Here is a 673-nt window from a genome sequence, read left to right on the forward strand (position 1 = left end):
CGTGCCTAAAGGGACATCATTATGATCAGTCTCCTGGCTCTGTGGCTATGTCAGCAGGACAGAGGGTCACCATTAACTGCAAACTACTAGGCCTGATACCAGCAGAAACCAGGACAGGCTCCTAAACTGGTGGTCTCCTGGGCATCCAAAGAGGACTCTGAGTTCCTGATCGCTTCACAGGCAGTTGGTTGGGACAGATTTCAGTCTCACCATCATCACTGTCCAGGCTGAAGAGATGACAGATTATCACTGGCAGCATTATCATGAGTTCCTCCCATCGTGCTCCACACTCAAACACAAACCTCCACTCAGAGTGCAACCAGCTTATTCCACCCCACACAGTCCTGGACCTGCACACGTCCTTCATCTGCCTGAGAGTCTGTACCTCACATCTTAATCAGAAAGTTTGCAGAGCTCAGGAGAAATTTAATAGACACTCTCCTAGATTTTTTTGTGTGTGTGTGAAAGATCGTTCAAGAAAAATACTATGAAAACTTTGATTTGGTTTTATTTTTTTTCTTTAGCAATTTGGCACAAATAGTGTGTCTTCGATGTGAGGAATTCTTTTTATATAATTTTTGAGTCCAGAAGTGCAGCATAGCAGTCAATGGGCTGAAGTCAAGACGTTCATTCACATGTTTCATTTCTATTTGGAAGCTGTGAAACAATCTGT

The sequence above is a fragment of the Nannospalax galili genome, unplaced genomic scaffold (assembly GCF_000622305.1).
Source record: "Nannospalax galili isolate Female #2095 unplaced genomic scaffold, S.galili_v1.0 scaffold1345, whole genome shotgun sequence".
Taxonomy (NCBI): domain Eukaryota; kingdom Metazoa; phylum Chordata; class Mammalia; order Rodentia; family Spalacidae; genus Nannospalax; species Nannospalax galili.